General features: G+C 40.7%; 1 protein-coding gene and 2 pseudogenes across 4 annotated transcripts in view; 2 read left to right on the top strand and 1 right to left on the bottom strand.

Annotated features, from left to right (window-relative positions):
• LOC127697252 (sperm motility kinase X-like) overlaps positions 1–1,737 on the top strand; it is a 34,351-nt pseudogene extending 32,614 nt beyond the window's left edge.
• The window catches only part of LOC127697254 (uncharacterized), a 309,028-nt gene that overhangs the window by 101,313 nt on the left and 192,046 nt on the right, over positions 1–15,669 (top strand). The window lies entirely within an intron of this gene.
• Positions 2,816–3,720, bottom strand: LOC127697256 (vomeronasal type-1 receptor 4-like; annotated as a pseudogene).

The raw sequence follows: 15,669 nt of genomic DNA, 5'->3' as shown, positions 1-15,669 counted from the left end.
CTTATGAAATCCACAGCTGTGGGGTGACTCCAGGGGCAGCTGTGCCCTCTCTCTCCACCATTTCTACCCTGGAGTTCCTCACCTCCTGCCTCTTTATGCTTCTTCCTTCTAGGCTACCATTCCCCTTGTCACCAGGACTTCAGACTCTGCACCAAGTTCCACACTGTGTGAGGATGATGGGTGTTGTGACCAGGGTCAAACTAGAGACCCTTCTGATGGGCAGCAACCTGCTGTGCTGCTGGGGTCCAGCCTCATGTCAGCTTCAGGTCTCTAACTTGAGCCTGCACTCAGCTGGACACATCTGAAGGTTGCTTCCATTCCTTTGAGTGTGTGCACATTGCTTGTTCTTGCCCAGGCAAGAAGGTGTGTTCTGACTAGCAGCTGTGGGGCTAACCTCATCTAACTTCTCTATGCATCACGATGGACGGAAGAGAAGGCACAAGCCACTGCAAGCCTGAGCCCACACACGCAGCAGAGGAGAGTGGCGAGATGGGGCTTCATTCCTGATGTATCAAGGTTTAGTGCCCTCACTCCTTGGGTGATTTAACCTGACTCACATTTAGCCATACAATAACACCAGGATTAGTGATATAGCTCAGTGTCAGTAGCATGCAGGAGGCCATGGGTTCTAGGCCAGCATCAAATCAAATGAGGTGGCTTATGGCCAGAAACCCAGGATTGAAGGGTAGAAACAAGAGGACCAGACACACAGCATCATCCTCTGCACAGAGAGTTTGAGGCCAGTGTAGAATGACTGACACTCTTTAAAAACATACACCATCCCCCCCCCCCCAAATCTTAGTACTCAACTCTGAGAAAAGTGACTTGGCAGCTCATAACAACCACATATTCCCCGTGAATCAGAAGTCCCCTCTGTGACAGAGAAGAAAATGGGCATCTATATGTGCAGTAATTATTTCCTGTGGCTCATATCTGGACTCAGCCTGAGGATTGAGTTTGTCCCTGGTGCACAGCACTGAGGAGCTGTGAAGTAAGCACTTCCCGCCTGCCCTGTGGGAGGCGCCGAAGAGCTGTGCAGACAGCGCTCCCTGATGGCCCTTTTGGAGGCACTGTGTAGTTGAGTGGTCCCTGTTCCCTGATAGTCCCTTAGCAGGAGGTGGGGAGGAAGTTTTGAGGGCATGGGGTCCCCAAACTTTGCCAATAAGGAAGTCAGGAATTTTGCTGGCCTTGCAGCCAGTTAGAAAGTGACGGTGTACTGCCCCCTTGTGGCCGCTCTGCATTAGCTCTTTGTCCATGACCTCAGGAAAGCCTGTGTTCAAGTAGGGGAAGAGAATCCTTCCTTAAGTTGGCTTGTTTCTGCTAGCTCATAATTCAGTTATCACATTTATACTAATCTGACACATGGCTATTTTCCTCTCCTCTATTTTGCTGTAAGACTTCCTGAGTGTCTTAGAAGCAAATCTCCCTACACCAGACTCTTTCTCAGACTTCCTCCCTCTGTGCAGAAGTCCCACCTTACAAATCTGCTCTTTGATAGATAGAGGTCATGGGCTATTTATTTAAAAAAAAAATATTAATGTTTTCTTAGGCATAGAAGGACAGAGACACATCATCACACAGTGTTCAAAGACATCCCTAATAGCTATGAAAAGCAAAAAGTGGAAGGATGGATCCCTTCTTAGCTGTCACTATGCCAAGTCAGGTAAACGAACTGGATCTGTGAATCAGTTGTAAGAGTTCCCCATGACAATAAATGGTGCTGTTTCATGAATTCCATCCACAAAAGAGGAGAGTTTTCTTTGAAGTTAGTTTTATTATACAGGAGTTTGATTTCATAATCTGCATGATTTTTTTTATGATGAGATATTTCCCATGATAGAAAAGGAAAAGAAACACCTGATCCAGAGAATATTTCAGGAGCCTTGCAGCTATGAGGGGATTCCATAGTGTCCAAAAACATCACCTGACTGCAGGTTTAAGAGTTCAGGTAACTACCCTAGCAGTGCTTGTTGGCTGCTGTGTAACTGTTTTCCCCCCTTTTGAGGAGAAAAGTTAGAAGGTTTTTGCCAATACCCACGTGGACTTTGGGGTTCAGGCAGAGGTTTGGGGAGCACCATGGCCGGATGATCTCAGTTGTCCTTTCCATGTCCTTTCCAACCAGACTTGATCGCATAAATCAAAACGAAATAGAAAAATCAGCCTGTGGGACCTCAGATTATGGGGGCCTTGGGCCTTTGGGATGATATCAAAGGTTGGGATGAACTCATCCAGTCCTGCTTGAACCAGATCCTGTTGGATCCTCATTGTGAGCCAGTTTCTGCCCCAAGTCTGCTCTGCCCTTGGGATATGATGGCACCACTGTCCACCTGCTTTACCTGAAGCACTGAAGCTTAGCCTGGTAGGTGGTTTAACAGGATTCTCAGCCAATGTGACTTCAGTCTCTAGAGACAATTTATAGTGAATTAGCTCTCTTTATTAGGCGTGAAGAACGGCTGTTAAACCCTGGTGTGTGGGGAGTGTTTGGGGTTGAGTATACATCATTGCCAGAGGCTGAGGTGCTTGAAATTCTTCGGTTGTGTGAAGAAAAACTCCAACTGGTAGCTGGGCTTGTCTTAATAAGGAGATAGGAAGTTTAATGCAAAACCTAGCCACCAGGATCCATGACTATATTGTGTGGCAGACATGGATGTTGTACAAGCTACATACAAGGGTCCATCTCTGGAGAGGAGGGAACAGTCCTACTCATTCCAGTCTCAGGCTTAGATTCTCATGGGTTGGACACATCTTGACCTCACTCTTGCTCCAGACTTGCTACCCTGGTCACATGGCTTTGCAGCCCCACCATGAAGGGTCTTCAACAAGGACTCTTATGATCCCTAAAGATCAACAGCAAGGGAGAAACGGTGGGCAAGCTTACAGTCAGAACTTCTTTAACATGCCTCAAACAGAAATGAGTGTTCACAAAAGAAATGTGAAAGAAAGTACAAATACAGTCTAGAAGATAAAAGGTCACAAATGTGACCACCAGCATGACTATAGTGTGGGATGCTCTGGTCTCAGCATAGGCTTTGAGCTTCTGATTGTGGTTGTGTATATAGTGCATTCTCTGGTGGTGTCTGTTCAGGTGAATCACCATAGAGAAACTGGTCCAGATCATGATGCTGATGAATAAAATGTCTTGGGCAAACCACAAGAAGCTCATGCCAACACTGACATCAGAGAGGGAGCAGACCCACTTACCTTTAGAATCAGTGCCATTGTGTGTCTTCTGTGGACCACTGGCATTCATTGGAATGTAAGCATTATTTAAGACACTGAACAACCAGCAACTGTAACAAGAATATCTCATGACCTTGAGGGTATTTCTCTGAGCATGACCCTAGCCCAATTACCAGGAACAAGAGTGACAAACCAGTATGTGCTCAGGGCACAGGTAGAACACATGCTTGTGCTTTGAGACACCATGTGAAAGAAGTATGAAAGTTTACATGTGAGGTCAGTTGGAGGCTTCCTTGGAGCCAAAACTGTCATATGGTTTGGAAATGTCAAGAGGAGGAGAATGAAAACATTGGCCACAGCTAAGTTTGATAGAATGACATGAATGGGCCTCAGATGAGAGTCAGCCAAAATTGGAGAGAAATTATGAAGAAACACAAGAATGTTGCCCACAGTCCCAACCCCAGCCTGGCAAAGCAAAGGTATCTGAAGAGCCACTTCTTCTGTAGTATTCAGGGTTTTATTTTGAGACAACATGGAGATGGCTTCACTGGATCAGGCAGGACACTGTTGTCTTCAAGAGTCTTCCCAATTATTTGAGGTTTTCATTTTGGAGTCTTTTAGCTCAAGAATGTAGCCCTGCTTTGTCACTACAGGAGTTTTCTCTGAAAAAAAGAATATTTAATTTACACGTATTTTGCTTCCTTTCCATCATGATGAAATTTTGCATGGGATGCAACTCTATCTATCTTGGTCAACAACATAAACATATAAGTCTACACATCATGGGCTCTGTATGTGTATACATGAACATCTGTAGACATGAGTGCATTTTTGCTCCATTGGAATTCAATATTATCTTTCATAACAATGTGATAAAATATACTAATTTGTTGTTGGAGAGATGGCTCTAGTCTGCTCATATTTGAGGAACTGTATTTATGTATTTTTGATCAAACAGGCAGAACAATCATATTCACAAGATGATTAAATATTCCAAAATATAATTGAGAGATGGGGACATGGGTCAGTGGTGAAGAACACTGGCTCCTCTTGCAGAGGACCCGCACTCCATTGCCAGCATCCATGTGACCCTTATAACTGTATGTAACTCCAATTCCAGGGACCTGGCACCTTCACATTCATACATGCTGTCAAAATACCAGTGCATATAAACTAAAAATATATAAATAATTTTAACAAATGATACTAAAAAATAATATTGTTACTTTATATAAGAACTTGAATCAAGATCTTTATATAGAATGCTATAAAAAATGCTTACTTACAACAATCCAACCTGTGTTGAAATAATTTTATAGTACTCATAATTGTTTAGAATACAAAATACTTGTGAAAAAGTCAATAGCTTTCTGTTTATAAAGAACATTATTGATATACACATGTAACATCTATGTGGATCTCCCTATGTGGAGAAAACTGAGAGACCCAGGCATATCACTGATTCACAGATGTTCACATTTTAACTGTATTTCTTATTAATCTGGTGCTGGAATTATACTGGATAAATGTCTAGCTTTTATCAATAACAATCAAAAAAATTACTGTCACCTCTGTTAAAGTCTTTGCATACAGAGATTTTTTTAAAACTCAGATTTTCAATGCTCCTGTTTAGTCTCCAACTTACATGGTTTATGTTGATTTTTATAAAAACAATAAGCTTTTATCCAACAACTAAAAATCTGTCATATCACATATGGAAGTCACATTAAAAGACATTTTCAGATGAGTGCTGCACCATGACATAGACATTTCTTTTGCCTAGAGAAATCATTGACAAAATTAGGTAAACTGTGGAGACAAAAACAAATTCCTTCTAATGATTAATGTTGGTTTCAGAATATACTGGACTGTAGGAAGGAGAAGGGAACTTTAAGCAGAAACATAAAGCTGCAGGAATCTTACCTACCACAAGGATGGGGTTTACTCACAGGGATGAAGGCCCGCTCCTAGTCAGGTACTGGAGAAACAGCTCTGATTTCATTTCCTGTTGAAGATCTTTTCAGTGTATCTGTTCCCTAAGACAGATCCAAAGGAATGGTGAAGTCCCATATTTTCCAGGAAGTGCTGTGCAGATGGCTGAATGAGGCGAGATATCAGAGCCCATAAAGGGACAATGACTGGTCTTGACATCCCTCAGAGAGTCCATTGCTGTGTCATCTGTGTTGTTATTGGGCATATCTTTATTCAGATTCTAGAATACCTCTAAAAGAAAACACATGTATCCCCAGTGCAAATCAATATTCTTTCCTTCTGGTAATCAATGACAAGTCCCAAGAGTTTGTCAGAGCAGAGCGAGTACAGCAGAAGTTAGAACAAGTTTCCTTGCTTTCTTTGGGGAAATCTAAGTTCAGAATTGGTGTTGTGGAGAAGTGTACTACCAGGGAGATCAAGAGATTTGTTAGGTGTATTTCCAGGAGCTGCATTACACTATATACATTTGGAGCTGCATTACACTATATACATTCACTGTTGCAAACTTGTGCTGACATCAGAAAGCCAATCAGCATGTTATCTTGAGTCCTGCATTTTCTTATTCTTGGACAAGGACATTTTAGTTTGACAAATCAAGCAGCAGAAGCCTGTGTTAACCCATATGTCCTTGGGTTATTCCAATGTCCATTTGCTTTGAGGTAGATCATGACTCATTTTCTAATACACCATGAAGTAAGACTTGAAAACTATGTGATGGTGACAGTCTAAAACTTTTCTGTTTAGGTAAAGAGAGTGGTTGAGGCTAATGGTAAGAAAATTAATGGATAAAGTCACCAGAGAGTCTAAGATGGTACATGTCAGTTTATCTCCTACAATCCCCAGGGTATATCCTGAGGATACTTGCCTAATCACTTCTGAAAATATAGATAAACCCTTAGCCAAACTAACCAGAGGCAACTGAGACAGTATCCAAATCAACAAAATCAGAAATGAAATGGGAGACAAAACAACAGAAACTGAGGAAATTTAAAACATCATCCTATCCAACTAAAAAAGCCCATACTCAACAAAACTGGAATATCTGGATGAAATGGACAATTTTCTAGTCAGATATCAAATACCAAAGTTAAATCAGGATCAGATAAATGATTTAATCAGTCTCATAACCCCAAAAGAAATAGAAGCAGTCATTAATAGTCTCCCAGGACCAGACAGGTTTAATGCAGAATTGTATCAGACCTTTAAAGAAAACCTAATGCCAATACTTTGCAAATTATCCCCTAATTAGAAATGGAAGGAACACTACCCAATTCATTTTATGTAGCCACAATTACTCTGACACCTAAACTGCACAAAGACCCCAAAAAAGAAAGAGAACTTCACACAAAATTTCCTTATGATTATAGATGCAAAAATGCTCACTAAATTCTTGCAAACTGAAACCACAAACACATCAAAACAATTATCTATCATGATCAAATAGGCTTCATTCTAGGGATGCAGGGATGGTTTAATATAGGGAAATCCATCAGCATAATCCACTATATAAACAAACTCAAAGGAAAAAAAAAGCCACATGATCATTTCACTAGATGCTGAGAAAGCATTTGACAAAATCCAACACCTCTTCATGATAAAAGTCTTGGAAAGATCAGAAATGTAAGGTTCATTCCTAAACATAGGAAGAACAACATACAGCAAACCAGTAGCAAACATCAAACTAAATGAAGAGAAACCTGAAGCAATCCCACTAAAATTGGGGTCTAGACAAGGCTGCTCTCTCCATACCTATTTAATATAGTACTTGAAATCCTAGCCAGAGCAATTAGTCAACAAAAGGCGGTCAAATGGATACAATTTGGAAAGGAAGAAGCCAAAGTATCACTATTTGCAGATGATATGATAGTATACTTAAGTGACCCCAAAAATTCCACCAGAGAGCTAAAGTTGATGAACAACTTCAGCAAATTGGTTGGATATAAAATTAAGTCAAACAAATCAGTAGCCTTCCTGTCCACAAAGGATAAACAGGCTGAATAAGAAATTAGGGAAATGATACCCTTCACAATAGTCACGAATAATTTAAAATACCTTAGTGCGACTCTAACAAAGCAAGCGAAACATCTGTATGACAATTTCAAGTCTCTGAAGAAAGAAATCAAAGAAGATCTCAGAAGATGGAAAGAGCTCCCATGCTCATGAATTGGCAGGATTAATATAGTAAAACTAGCTATCTTGCCAAAAGCAATCTACAGATTCAATGCAATCCCCATCAAAATTCCAAATTAATTCTTCATAGAGTTAGAAAGAACAATTTGCAAATTCATCTGGTATAGCAAAAAACCCAGAATAGCGAAAATTATTCTCAAAAATAAACACATTTCTGGGGCAATCACTTCAAGCTGTGCCACAAAGCAATAGTGACAAAAACTGCATGGAATTGGTACAATGAGAGCCAGGTTGATCAGTGGATTAGAATTGAAGACCCAGAAATGAATCCACACACCTTTGGTCACTTGATATTTCACAAAGGAGGTAAAACCATTCAGTAGAAAAAGACAGCATTTTCAATGAATGGTGCTGTTTCAACAGGCAGTTTGCATGTAGAAGGATGCAAATCAATCCATTCTTATCTCCTTGTACTAAGCTCAAGTCCAAGTGGATCAAGGACCTACACATAAAACCAGATACATTGAATCTAGTAGAAAATGAAGTGAGGAAAAGCCTCCAGTACATGGGCACAGGGGAATTTTCCGGAACAGAGCACTAATAGCTTATGTTCTAAGAAAAGAATTGACAAATGGGACCTCCTAAAATTGCAAAGCTTCTGTAAGGCAAAGGACACTGTCAAAAAGACAAAATGGCAACCAACAAATTGGGAAAAGATCTTTACCAACCCTACATCCGACAGAGGGTTAATATCCAAGATATACAAAGAATTCAAGAAGGTAGACTCCAAAGAGCCAAATAACCCTATTAAAAAGTGGGATACAAAGATAAACAAAGAATTCTCAACTGAGGAATACCAAATTACTGAGAAGCACCTTAAGAAATGTTCAACATCCTTAAGTAATCAGGGAAATGCATATCAAAACAACCCTGAGATTCTACCTCACACCAGCCAGAATACAATGGCTAAGATCATAAGCTCAGGTGACAGCAGATGCTAGCAAGGATGTGGAGAAATGGGAAAACTCCTCCATTATTGGTGGGCTTGCTAGCTGGTAAAACCACTCTGGAAATCAGTTTGGCAGTTCCTCAGAAAACTGGATATAGTACTTCCTGAGGACCCAGCTATACTACTCCTGGGCATAAACCCAGAAGATGCTCCAACATGTAACAAGGACACATGTTTCACTATGTTCATAGCAGCCTCATTCATAATAGCCAGAAGCTGGAGAGAACCCAGATGTCCCTCAACAGAAATGAATACAGAAAAATATGGTACATTTACACAATGGAGTACTACTTGGCTATTAAAAACAACAAATTCATGAAAATTTTAAGCAAAGGAATGGAACTAGAAAGTATCATCCTGAGTGAGGTAACCCAATCACAAAAGAACACACATGGTATGTGCTCACTGATAAGTGGATATTAGCCCAGAAACTCGGAATACCCAAGATACAATTCACAGACAAAATGAAGCTCAGGAGGAAGGAAGACCAAAGTGTGGATACCTTCATCCTTAGAAAGGGGAACAAAACACCCATGGGAGGACATACAGAGGCAAAATGTGGAGCAGAGACTGACGGAATGATCACCTAGGGACTGCCCACCTGGGGATCCATCCCATATACAATCACAAAACCAGATACTATAGTGGATGCCAACAAGCATGTGCTGATAGGAGCTTGATATAGCTGTCTCCTGAGAGGCTCTGCCAGTACTTGACAAATACAGGGGTGGATGCTCTCAACCAACCATTGGACTGGGCACAAGATCCCAAATAGAGGAGCAAGAGAAAGAACCCAAGGTGCTGAAGGAGCTTGCAGCCCCATTGGAGGAACAACAATATATACCAACCAGTACCCTCAGAGCTCCCAGGGACTAAACAACCACCAACATGAAAGGACCCATAAATTCAGCTGCATATGTAGCAGTTGATGATCTTGTGGGACATCAGAGAGAGGAGAGGCCCTTGGCCCTGAGAAGGTTCATGCTCCATTATTGGGGAATTCCAGGAGCGGGAACTGGGAGTGGGTGGGTTGGTGAGCAGAGGGAGGAGGCATGGGATAGGGTGTTTGCGGAGGAGAAACCAGGATAGGGGATAACTTTTGAAATGGAAATAAAGACGTTATCTAATAAAAATAAGATTTGCGTTGAAAAAACATTGACGATTTCATGAAATTCCCGGGTAAATGTATGCAACTAGAAAATATCATTCTAAGTGAGGTAACCTAGTCACGAAAGAACACACATGTTATGTGATCACTGATTAAGTGTACATTAGCCCCAAAGCTTAGAATATCCATGATATAACTTACAGACCATGTGAAGCTCAAGAAGAATAAAGACCAAAGTGTGAATGATTCAGTCCTAATCAGAAGGGGGAACAAAATAATTACGGTAGGGAGCGATCTGGGAGGGTTAGAGGAAGAGGAAGATAAAAGAGCAGGCAGGATCAGGTGTGGGAGGAGAAAGGGGAGAAGTACACAGGGTCTTCGATAGTTTTAACATGAACGGAGTTCTATTTTGTTAAAGGCTTTTTTCAGTATCTAATGTGATGATAACATTGTGTTTTTTCTTTTAGTTTGTTTGTATAGTGGATTACATTGATGGGTTTCCATATACTGAACCATCCCTGTGTCTCTGGGATGAAGCCTACTTGATGATGGTGAATGATTATTTTGATGTTTTCTTGGGTTCGGTTTCTGAGAATTTTATGAAGATTTTTGCATTTATATTCATAAGGGAAATTGGTCTGAAGTTCTCCTTAAGTTTTTGTGTGGTTTGGGTATCAGCATAACTGTGGAACCATAAAAGAATTGAGTAATGTTCCCTCTGTTTCTATTTTGTGGAAGAGTTTGAGAATAATTGATATTAGGTCTTCTTTGAAGGTCTGGTAGAATTCTACACTAATACCATCTGACTCTGGGCAGTTTTTTTTTTTTTTTTTTAAGTTGCAATACTGTTAATGATTGCTTCTATTTCCTTAGGAGTTATGGAATTGCTTAGATGGTTTATCTGATCCTGATTTAACTTTGGTACCTGGTATCTTTCTAGAAAATTCACCATTTTATCTAAGTTTTCCAGGTTTATTTTCAGTATAGGCTTTCGTAGTAGAATATGATCATCTTTTGGATTTCCTCAGTTTCTGCTGTTATGTCTCCTTCTCTTTTCTGATTTTGTTAACATGAGCACTGTCTCTGGCCTCTGGTTAGTCTGTCTATAGTTCTCTCTATCTTTTTTATTTTCTCAGAGAACCAGCTCCTGGTTTTGTTGATCCTTTTTCTAGTGCTCTTTGTGACTACTTGGTTGATTTCAGCCCTGGGTTTCATTATGTCTGCCATCCACTCCTCTTGGGTCTATTTGCTTCTTTTTTTTTCTAGATCTTTCAGATGTGCTTTAAAACTGCTAATGTATGATCTCTCCAATTTCTTTATGGAGGCACTGCAAGCAATGAGTTTTCCTCTTAGCATGCTTTTACTGCATCCCATAAGTTCGGGTATGTTGTGCCTTCACTTTAGTGAAATTCTAGAAGTCTTGAATTTTTTTATATTTCTTTATTTCTTCCCTTACCAGTTTGTCATTGAGTAGAGAGCTGTTCAGCTTCCACCTCTGTTGGGGCTTTCTGATGTTTTCACTATTGTTGAAGACCAGACTTAGTCCATCGTGCTCCAATACAATATGTTGGATTAATTCAATGATCTTGTATTTGTTGAGATCTTTTGGGTGCCAAATTATATTGTCAGTTTTGGAGAAGGTACCATGAGGTGCTGTGAGGAAGGTATATTCTTTTGTTTTAGGGTGAAATGTTCTGTATATATCTGTTAAATCTATTAAGTTCATAACTTTTGCTAGTTTTACTGTCTCCGTTTAGTTTCTGCTTTCATGACCTGTCCATTTGTGAGAGTGGGGTGTAAAGTCTCCTACTACTATTTTGTGAGGTTTAGTATTTGCTTTTGAGTTAAGAATCGGTGTATGTGTCCTTTTCTTTCAATTCTCTGACTTCATTGGGTGTAGAGCAATGCAGACCTTGTGCACAGTGGCTCACATTCTCGGAGTTTGTCTGCGTTGGTCATGCTATGTTTAAAGGGTCTTCTTTCCTTAGTGTTCTCCACCCCCCCTCTGGCTCCTGCACTCTCTAGATTTCCTCTCCAAAAGACTTCCCTGATTAGATTTATACAAGAGAAATTGTCCCCCTGTGAGTCAGGACCTGGCAAGGCTGAACCAGTCTGCAGGAGTGAGCCAAGTGCCTGCCGGATTTTCCACAAGGCAAAGGTCATCAGGTGAAGTAGGGCCATATTAAGAAGTACTTTCTTTTAATTCCTTAACAAGTTTAAAGGAGATGGGTTTCCATTCTAGAGCTCTGTCATTCACACTTACTATGGAAAAGCATCAACTTTTCCCTTTGTTCTCTAGCCTTCTGCACTACTAGCAGAATACGGGACTGAGGGGTTTCTGCTTTTCTTGTCCCTTTTCTTAGGCTTAGATGGAGGTTGTTGAAGGGGGAACAGTAGGGATTATGATATTTAGCTGCCTCCTTTCTAATTCAGATGTATCTCCAGGATCTAAAGGCTCTACCTCCTTGTCACCATCGGAAGTAGAGGAAGTCTCCACCAACTCTACATTACACAGGGGAGGAGGTGTTTTTGATTTCTGAGCAGTTTCTTTCTTAGCAGTTTGCACAATAGAAGAATACCTTCTCCCGTGACATTTTCTGTACTGCAAACAGAACCTGCTGAGGAACTGTGCGGTCCATTGTTTCAGCACGGGATAATGCGTGTTTGACCACAAACCACAACATAACTAACTGATGAACTGCGCGGTCCATTGTTTCAGCACGGGGTAATGCGTGTTTTACCACAAACCACAACATAACTAACTGATGAACTGTGCGGTCCATTGTTTCAGCACGGGATAATGCGTGTTTGACCACAAACCACAACATAACTAACTGATGAACTGCGCGGTCCATTGTTTCAGCACGGGATAATGCGTGTTTTACCACAAACCACAACATAACTAACTGATGAACTGTGCGGTCCATTGTTTCAGCACGGGATAATGCGTGTTTGACCACAAACCACAACATAACTAACTGATGAACTGTGCGGTCCATTGTTTCAGCACGGGGTAATGCGTGTTTTACCACAAACCACAACATAACTAACTGATGAACTGTGCGGTTCATTGTTTCAGCACAGGGTAATGCGTGTTTTACCACAAACCACAACATAACTAACTGATGAACTGTGCGGTCCATTGTTTCAGCACGGGGTAATGCGTGTTTTACCACAAACCACAACATAACTAACTGATGAACTGTGCAGTCCATTGTTTCAGCACGGGATAATGCGTGTTTTACCACAAACCACAACATAACAACTGCATTATGGATCTTGTCCTTCATCCTCCTCATCCTCGGTTCCAGAATCCCGGTCTCCATGTCCTTCCTCACCGTTTCCATGCTGCCTCATCCACGCTCCCTTCATCAGGAAGCCAAGGGCTCACGGAACAGATGAAGCAGAGAAAGTCAGAGAACTGCTGCTTTTCAAAGTGGAGTCCCGTTTTAAGCAATAGCCCATGAAAAACCTGTTTATATGTAGATCTTTCACTAGAAATTGCTTGACCCATGATTAAACTATGAAACTGTCACACTGTCACTTCCTACCTATTCTTTCTCCACACTTCCTTGGCCAAAGGGACCACAGCTCCCCATGTAGGGGATTGGAAATAAGAGGGGGGAATTACCCAATCTTCCCTTTGACTTCCATGACCTGGACACCACGTAATGCTGGGGTCCAGCCTGGACACAGGATCTGGGTTCTTAACTGGAAGCAGATATATCTGGAAGGTGCATAATAAACACACACTGAGCTTTTTCGGGTACAAGCTGACTGGCAAATTTCAAGGCTTGAAGTTGCGTTCTCTCTCTCTCTCCTCTCTCTCTCTCTCTCTCTCTCTCTCTCTCTCTCTCTCTCTCTCTCTCTCTCTCTCTCTCTCTCTCTCGCTTTCATAGTCTGAGTGCATTCCTGTGTACTCTGCTTTTCTCTGTTGCTTTTCTCTTCTTGAACTCCCATATTCCTACACCTCTGTGAGCTCTGCTCTTACTCACACACACCTCACACACACCTTATACACACCACACAAACATACACACACACACACACACACACACACACACACACACGCTCACACACACACACACACACACACACACTCACACACTCACACACACACACGCGCCACCCACTCTCTTTTCACTCACGCACACTCTCATGACACTCTCCATACTCCACATTCTCTTTGTCTTTAACTTGCCTTAGTCTTTTACTGTTACTCCAAAAGCAGGTAGAAAAAAAAGACATGTGTAATCATTGCCAAATCAAATTCAAAAGAATTACCACACCACAAAAAGAATCATGAACAGAAATTGTTCCTCACTTTAAGCTTCCCTTATTCCCAGGGCCATGGCCAAAATAATAAGAGCAAATGTATCATTGTTTAAACTTTAACCTTTGACTCACTGTACTTCAGTGCTCAAGCTCCAAGGTCAGCTACATGCATTTCCTGTGAAGCTCTAATGATAAATAGCATGGGAAAATCAGGCAGTGGCCAGAAAGACTTCTCAACTCAGCAGTTCCACTAGCTTTCTGCTTTTTCATGTTATACACAATTACTCTTTTAAGAGTCCCAGAGTTTTGACTTAGATTTACTAGTTATGATTTTATGTATTCTATATTTTCTTAACCATACATATCCAAAGGAGACCAAGGAACCACTCCCAAATGTTATACAAAATTCATTTCATAACTTCAATAGCTTTTTCCTTTCTTGGGGTCCCAATATTGTCTCTGCTTCATTATCTTAATTTATTCAAACTATTTTGCAAGTCAAGCAATAATTCAAAACTACCACTGTGCAGTTTACAACATAGTACATTGTATATTGTTTCCAACATGGAGCTCACAGCATGCACCTGGGCCATTAGGACAGTGTTGTGCTGTGCCCCTGTGCCTCAATTTTTGATTAAGAATATTACATCAATGAATATCTAGTTTCACTGAATTCACCAGAGAAGGAGAATGAAATAGGAAAGTCAGATACAATAGAATAATTAAGTACACCAAGACCAACTGAGAACCAGTCACACACAAATGAAATCTACACAGCCTTTGTCCAGAGCTAAGGTTAGGAGAAATGAGAACAACAATTTTTACAAACAAGCTGACCACAGGCTTCTGCAATGTCTCCATCTAAGGTGCTGTGGGTAGCTTCTTATTTCTGATGTCAGGTCTCCTGCTTCGCAGGGTAGCAGCACCATCTATGTCATGGGATGCTGTCTTCAGCAGGCAGCCTTGTCTTGTCCCTAATTTTAGTGGGATTGCTTCTAGTTTCTCTCCATTTAATTTGATATTGGCTGATGGTTTTCTTTGTTGCTTTTACTATGTTAAGATAAGGGCCTTGAATTGCTCATCTCTCCAATATTATTTTTGTTATTGTTATTTTTGTTTTTGTTTTTCGAGACAGGGTTTTTCTGTGTAGCCCTGGAACTCACTTTGTAGACCAGGTTGACCTTGAACTCAGAAATCTGCCTGCCTCTGCCTCCCATGAGCAAGGGTTAAAGGCATGCACCACCACTGCCTGGCTCCAATATTTTTAACATTAAAGGATGTTGTATTTTGTCAAAAGCCTTTTCAGCATCTAATGAAATGATAATGCAATTTTCTTTGACTTTGTTGAACAGTAAAGAGGGTATTGTCAGGAGAAGACATATCTCTGGTCAAAATTTCTAATAATGAAATGATTAGCTTCTTTTTGTTCCAGGGCTTTCAGGTGTGTTGTTAAGCTGCTAGTGTATGCTCTCTCCATTTTCTTTTTGGAGGTACTCAGGGCTATGAGTTTTCCTCTTAGCACTGCTTTCATTGTGTCCCATAGATTTGGGTATGTTGTGTCTTCATTTTCATTAAGTTCTAAAAAGTCTTTAATTTCTTTCTTTATTTCTTCCTTGACCAAGGTATCATTGAGTAGAATATTGTTCAGTTTCCATGTGTATGTGATTTTTCTGTTGTTTTTGTTGCTATTGAAGACCACTTTTACTCCATAGTGATCCAATAGGGGCATGGGATTAGTTGGATCTTCTTATATTTGTTGAGGTCTGTCTTGTGACCAATTATATGGTCGATTTTGGAGAAGGTGCCATGAGGTGCTGAGAAAAAGGTATATTCTTTTGCTTTAGGATAAAATGTTCTCTATATATCTGTTAAATCTAATTGGTCCAAAGCTTCAATTAGTTTCACTGTGTCCCTGTTTAGTTTCTGTTTTCCTGATCGGTCCATTGAGGAGAGTTGAGTGTTGAAGTCCCCCACA

This window comes from Apodemus sylvaticus, chromosome 12 (genome assembly GCF_947179515.1).
Source record: "Apodemus sylvaticus chromosome 12, mApoSyl1.1, whole genome shotgun sequence".
Lineage (NCBI taxonomy): Eukaryota > Metazoa > Chordata > Mammalia > Rodentia > Muridae > Apodemus > Apodemus sylvaticus.
The sequence above is the reverse complement of the archived record's forward strand: the minus strand, read 5'-3'. Positions and strand labels throughout refer to the sequence as shown.